Source organism: Rhipicephalus microplus, unplaced genomic scaffold (assembly GCF_043290135.1).
Source record: "Rhipicephalus microplus isolate Deutch F79 unplaced genomic scaffold, USDA_Rmic scaffold_208, whole genome shotgun sequence".
Lineage (NCBI taxonomy): Eukaryota > Metazoa > Arthropoda > Arachnida > Ixodida > Ixodidae > Rhipicephalus > Rhipicephalus microplus.
This window is the reverse complement of record NW_027464779.1, coordinates 252501-258642: the sequence shown is the minus strand read 5'-3', so window position 1 is coordinate 258642 and position 6142 is coordinate 252501. Positions and strand designations below refer to the sequence as shown.

The following is a 6142-nucleotide window of genomic DNA, read 5'->3' as shown; positions in this document are numbered from 1 at the left end:
CACGAGTACGGCAAACCTCGTCTGCCGGGGCGGGGTTTGCGACGCCGACGCAAAAGTGGGAACCGCCGCTCGGATGTTCGCCGTTTTTGGCAGAGTGAGTGCTGGCACTCCGGCGAAGCGAAAGAGCGCGAATGCGCCCACGAAAGTGGCGTGTTTGGACGTGCTTGACGACGACCACCGCAGGAAAACGAAAAACCACGTCAGCCGGGGCGAGCGACCCATGGCGGTCTGGGTGCTTATCGCTGCTATTATAGGGGCACCCCGGCAGACGCAAAAAAAAAAAAAATTTTTTTCGACATTCTTTTTTGCTCGTCGACCTCGGGTGACCCAGGTCGCAGTGGGAGCCGCGCACGAAAGCGGCGTCGCGAGACGGCTTCGCGGTCGCTAGTCGCACGAGCTCGGCAACCGCGTCTGCCGGGGCGGAGTTCGGGACGCCGACGGCTAAGTGGGAACCGCCGCTCGGATGTTCGCCGTTTGTGGCCGAGTGAGTGCTGGCACTCCGGCGAAGCCAAACGGGGCCGATTCCGGCACGATATCGGCGTCTTTCTACGTGCTCGCCGGCGACCGTCGCACGAGTACGGCAAAGTGCGTCTGCCGGGGCGGGGTTTGCGACGCGTACGCAATAGTGAGAACCGTCGCTCGGATGTTCGTCGTCTTTCGCCGAGCCAGTGCTGGCACTCCGGCGAAGCCGAACGGAGCCGATTCGGGCACGATATCGGCGTCTTTCCACGTGCTCGCCGGCGACCGTCGCACGAGTACGGTAAACCGCGTCAGCCGGGGCGGAGTTCGGGACGCCGATGCGAAAGTGGGAAGCGCCGCTCGGATCTTCGCCGTTTTTGGAGGAGTCAGTGGCGGCACTCCGGTGAAGCCAAGGTGCGCCAATTCGCGCACGATATCGGCGTCTTTCGACGTGCCCGCCGGCCACCGTCGCACGAGTACGGCAAACCTCGTCTGCCGGGGCGGGGTTTGCGACGCCGACGCAAAAGTGGGAACCGCCGCTCGGATGTTCGCCGTTTTTGGCAGAGTGAGTGCTGGCACTCCGGCGAAGCGAAAGAGCGTGAATGCGCCCACGAAAGTAGCGTATTTGGACGTGCTTGACGGCGACCGCCGCAGGAGTACGAAAAACCACGTCAGCCGGGGCGAGCGACCCACGGCGGTCTGGGTGCTTATCGCTGCTATTATAGGGGCACCCCGGCAGACGCAGAAAGAAAAAAAAAAATGGGGACATGGCGTGCGTCACCGTGCGGCTTCGCAGCGTTGCCGAAGTCGCCGAGCCCTTCGACTGAGCCGAACGGCGGACAGGGAACGTTGGTCGGCCGTTCTAACCTGTCGGTGCCACGCCGAGACGTCGTTAAGGAAAACCGCGTCGTGGGCCTCTACGACGCCGTCGAGTCGTTGTACGTTTGGTGTCCAGCGTGTCGGCGGCGAGTAGCGGACACGTCGTTCACGACTTCGGTCTTTCGCAGTCGACGCGAACTTGCGGAGAGTCGTGGTGCCTCACGTTTTCGGCAGAAACCGCGGCGGAATTTTCCCGTGCGTGCGCGCACGACCTCGGTGCTGTGCCGTCAGCGTAGTGTTGCACAAACTCGTGGCCTACCCAAGGTGCGGTACGTTTGCGGCCGTATCCTCGGTGGGAATTTCGTGAGTAGGGTCGCAAATTCTACGACCTCGGCGGGTTTGAGAGCGACGTAGACTTGTGGCACGCTCAACATGCCACACGTTTCGGGGCACACCCGCGGTGAAATTTTCTCGAGTACGCTCGTATTAGGGCCCAAGGAGGTCTGGGTACTTATCGCTGCTATTATGTGGGGGTTCTCGTGAGCGGCGTACGCGAAAGCGACCGGGTGTCTGATATGCGGCGGGCTTCGGCCTCGTCAAGCGTGTCCTCGGGTCTGCTCCAGGGGAATCCACGGCAGTCGTCTGCAGCCTCATCCGCTTGATGCGTTAGGGGCTGGTTGTCGGACGGTGCCGTTTTACCACGATATCGAGGTGTGTTCTGTGTCGTCCTCGGGCGATTCAGATGCGAAAGCGCCGAAGACGCGGGCGTGACCCGTCGTCTGGCGGCTTTGCAGTCTCGGCTCCGTTGCTAGTTCCGGCCGGTCCACCGACAGTGCAGCGGGCTTGGGCAACCCGCACGGCGCGACCGAGTCGATGCAACGAAAAAGAGCGAGCATGAACGTGCTTCTTGCCGCACGGCTCCCACTCGTCTTTCGGGAAGGTTGTGCCGTAGCGAGCTCGAACGCCGTCATCTCGGAGTGCAAAATAAGCGTGTTGGGGCGCCTGAAGGTGGCCTCCGCCGCACACAGACTGCGTCCGGCCCGCCGAGGGCGAGGACGGACGCGCAGTCGAACGATTACCTGGTTGATCCTGCCAGTAATCATATGCTTGTCTCAAAGATTAAGCCATGCATGTCTAAGTACATGCCGAAATAAGGCGAAACCGCGAATGGCTCATTAAATCAGTTATGGTTCCTTAGATCGTTTCTTCCTACTTGGATAACTGTGGCAATTCTAGAGCTAATACATGCAGTGAGCCTGGAGCCCTTTGGGTAACGGGTGCTTTTATTAGACCAAGATCGATCGGGTTTCGGCCCGTATTGTGTGGTGACTCTGGATAACTTTGTGCTGATCGCATGGCCACGAGCCGGCGACGTTTCTTTCAAGTGTCTGCCTTATCAACTTTCGATGGTAGGTTACTTGCTTACCATGGTTGTTACGGGTAACGGAGAATCAGGGTTCGATTCCGGAGAGGGAGCCTGAGAAACGGCTACCACATCCAAGGAAGGCAGCAGGCGCGCAAATTACCCACTCCCGGCACGGGGAGGTAGTGACGAAAAATAACAATACGGGACTCTTTTGAGGCCCCGTAATTGAAATGAGTACACTCTAAATCCTTTAACGAGGATCAATTGGAGGGCAAGTCTGGTGCCAGCAGCCGCGGTAATTCCAGCTCCAATAGCGTATACTAAAGCTGCTGCGGTTAAAAAGCTCGTAGTTGGATCTCAGTTCCAGACGAGTAGTGCATCTACCCGATGCGACGGCTCGGACTGAACATCATGCCGGTTCTTTCTTGGTGCACTTCATTGTGTGCCTCGAGATGGCCGGTGCTTTTACTTTGAAAAAATTAGAGTGCTCAACGCAGGCGAGTCGCCTGAATAAACTTGCATGGAATAATAGAACAAGACCTCGTTTCTGTTCTGTTGGTTTTTGGAATACGAGGTAATGATTAAGAGGGACGGACGGGGGCATTCGTATTGCGGCGCTAGAGGTGAAATTCTTGGACCGTCGCAAGACGAACTACTGCGAAAGCATTTGCCAAGAATGTTTTCATTGATCAAGAACGAAAGTCAGAGGTTCGAAGGCGATCAGATACCGCCCTAGTTCTGACCATAAACGATGCCAACCAGCGATCCGCCTGAGTTACTCAAATGACTCGGCGGGCAGCTTCCGGGAAACCAAAGTATTTGGGTTCCGGGGGAAGTATGGTTGCAAAGCTGAAACTTAAAGGAATTGACGGAAGGGCACCACCAGGAGTGGAGCCTGCGGCTTAATTTGACTCAACACGGGAAAACTTACCCGGCCCGGACACTGGGAGGATTGACAGATTGAGAGCTCTTTCTTGATTCGGTGGATGGTGGTGCATGGCCGTTCTTAGTTGGTGGAGCGATTTGTCTGGTTAATTCCGATAACGAACGAGACTCTAGCCTATTAAATAGGTGCGGGGTTCCCAGCACCTTACAACCTTCTTAGAGGGACAAGCGGCTCCTAGCCGCACGAAACAGAGCAATAACAGGTCTGTGATGCCCTTAGATGTCCGGGGCCGCACGCGCGCTACACTGAAGGAAGCAGCGTGTCTTTATCCCTGTCTGAAAAGACTGGGTAACCCGTGGAACTTCTTTCGTGATTGGGATAGGGGCTTGCAATTGTTCCCCTTGAACGAGGAATTCCCAGTAAGCGCGAGTCATAAGCTCGCGTTGATTACGTCCCTGCCCTTTGTACACACCGCCCGTCGCTACTACCGATTGAATGATTTAGTGAGGTCTTCGGACCGATGTCCGGCGCGGCCTTTCGGTTGCGCCGGTCTGTTGGAAAGATGACCAAACTTGATCATTTAGAGGAAGTAAAAGTCGTAACAAGGTTTCCGTAGGTGAACCTGCGGAAGGATCATTAACGGATTGTGAAGGGTGAGCGCCTCAGCTGCGTCTGCGCCCGACACTTTCTGCCGCTGACCCCGTTTGGACGCGGGGTCGGCTTTTCCCCACGGGGCTGCCTGAATGTGGAGCGGCACCCCGTGACAAATTGTTGCGCCCAGCGGACGCCAACACCGCGACCTTGGACGGTCGGCCAGGTGGCGGACGCGGGTACAAACGGCGCAACGCACTCATAGGTCGGCTTTCGACCCGCCACTGCACCGTGGCTCGAAGCGCTCGAAATGCGCGACCCGACCGCTGCGGGACCGCCTAGTACTGTAAACAGGAGCGGCGGAGCGCGAACGGCGAGTCGTGGTTACGTCGGTAGAAGGCGAGGCTGCGCGTTCCCGAAACGCCAGCCGAGTGCCCTCCCGACCGTTCGAGCGTGCAAGAACGAGACCCGACAATCGCGCGGCGACTGCCAAGTACGAGAGGAACGGCACAAGCGTCGGCGGTCGGTCAAGGAACTGGCGATGTGACGGGTCCGCTGTGCACCAGTGCATACCGTCCCGCCGTCCGCGGCAAGCGCCTCCGCGTCCTCGGGTGACGGAGGCTGCCGGTCGGTTCTTGCAGGCGAGGGATCTCGCTGGCACCGGTTCGCGTTGACGCGCGGCCGGTCATGGCACGGCGATGCGACGGCCGAGGTGCGCAGTACTCGATGGAGGAACCGCACGCTCCGATGACCGTCCCGCCCTCCGCGGCGTATGCGTACCGACCGTAATGGTTGCAGCAGCGCCGGCCGGCTTTTGAATTCGCCACACGAAACACGGTGCGAGATCGCGGTTAGGGGAGCGTCGACGTTGCCAGGCGTTTTGCTTGCTGCCGAGGGAAAGGCGGCACGGCCACGTCGCGCTCGTCGCGATTAGCGGGTCTGCGCGCTTTGGGAAGGTGCCGCAACGACTTGCCGAAAGAGGAAGCACGGAAGAACGAGGGACTTGGACGTCCCGACAATTGAACGCACTTGCGGCCAGGCCCTTGCTGGCTTCGTTCTTCCGCCTCGAGTAGGCTCGTACGCGGCTCCGGCGCCGAAAGTGGTCCTTGGCACCGACTTCGGTGGACGTGGGAAGTGCCGCGCAAGTACGGCGCGCCTGGCTCCACCTGTTGGCTAAAGTAGGCAGCCGGATCGGCATTTTGGTGTGCGGTGGCAAACCGTGGATGCGAAAAAAGCTTGTGCGATTTCGTGGAACAAAAAGCGGGGGTCCCCCTTTTTATGCGGAGGAGACCGACCCGCCCGCCGTGGTGAACCGCGACGCCACGGTAAAAACGGGAGAGGCTTGTCGATGGGACCGTGCATCCCGCGCTCCACGGAGGCCGGGAGGCGGCCGCCCGAGGAAATGTGTAGCCGTCGAGGCCCGCATCTGCGTGCACTCTTATCCAAATGGGTGTACCGCAGGCATTTTCTGGTTAGGCGGGCCAATGAGAGCGAGCACACAACGATACCTACGGGTCCGGCTTGGAGAACCGGCTTCGACGCCTCCCGAGTATTTATAGAGGGGTGGACCACGAAAGCACTCGCAAGTAGCGGAAGCGAAACGCCGTCCGAAACACACCGTTTGCTCGATTTGCGGCAGCCGAAAAAGGCGCGGCAGAGTTTTGGAGTCCAAGCGTGCGCTGAAAAGCGCCCTTCTTGGCCACTGTTTGGCCGAGTGCCAGAAACGTTTGGTTTTGACTGTACGGAATTGAACAAACACTTTTTCACGACTCTAAGCGGTGGATCACTCGGTTCTCGGGTCGATGAAGAACGCAGCCAGCTGCGAGACTTGGTGTGAATTGCAGGACACACTGAGCACTGATTCTTTGAACGCACATTGCGGCCTTGGGTCTTCCCTTGGCTTCGTCTGTCTGAGGGTCGGATCACATATCAAGAGAGCCTTCGGCGCACAAGGGAACGTGAGCCGTCGACTCGTTTTGACCGCGTCGGCAACACGGACAGCACGCTGAACACCTCACAGC

The 6142-nt window shown here is 58.7% G+C and overlaps 2 non-coding genes across 2 annotated transcripts; both read left to right on the top strand.

Annotated features, from left to right (window-relative positions):
* Nucleotides 1-2354: 2354 nt before the first annotated feature.
* Nucleotides 2355-4169, top strand: LOC142792240 (small subunit ribosomal RNA). Its single transcript, XR_012890769.1, has one exon. It is a non-coding gene; the product is annotated as a small subunit ribosomal RNA (ribosomal RNA).
* Nucleotides 4170-5888: 1719 nt separating this feature from the next.
* Nucleotides 5889-6041, top strand: LOC142792225 (5.8S ribosomal RNA). Its single transcript, XR_012890754.1, has one exon. It is a non-coding gene; the product is annotated as a 5.8S ribosomal RNA (ribosomal RNA).
* The last annotated feature ends 101 nt before the right edge of the window (nt 6042-6142 follow it).